We start from the raw sequence: 367 nt of genomic DNA on the forward strand, positions 1-367 counted from the left end.
TCTCGTAGAATAAGCAAGTTATAACATAGTGGGCTATTATCTTCAATTAATTTAAATGTTATTGGTTGCTCATGCTGTCTTCAGCTGGGCATTGAGAATAAGAACTTAATATTTACCCCTATAAATTAATACATTGATTAAGAAATGGCTTATGCAAACCGAGGAAACCTTTTGGAGAACTCGAGAGCAGATCAGTGCAAGGCTGCAAGCCCGAGGGTTACACCTGCCCTGCTCGAGTGCAGGCGTTTTCTTATGTTAATTTTATAATTCCATACGAAGCACTTTTATAATTCCATGGAAGCACTCAATTTTATGTATATATTCTGTGGTATCGTGAAGGACTGGAACGAGCATTGATTTTTGAAAT

The sequence above is a fragment of the Xenia sp. Carnegie-2017 genome, unplaced genomic scaffold (genome assembly GCF_021976095.1).
Source record: "Xenia sp. Carnegie-2017 unplaced genomic scaffold, XeniaSp_v1 HiC_scaffold_3, whole genome shotgun sequence".
Classification (NCBI taxonomy): Eukaryota; Metazoa; Cnidaria; class Anthozoa; order Malacalcyonacea; family Xeniidae; genus Xenia; species Xenia sp. Carnegie-2017.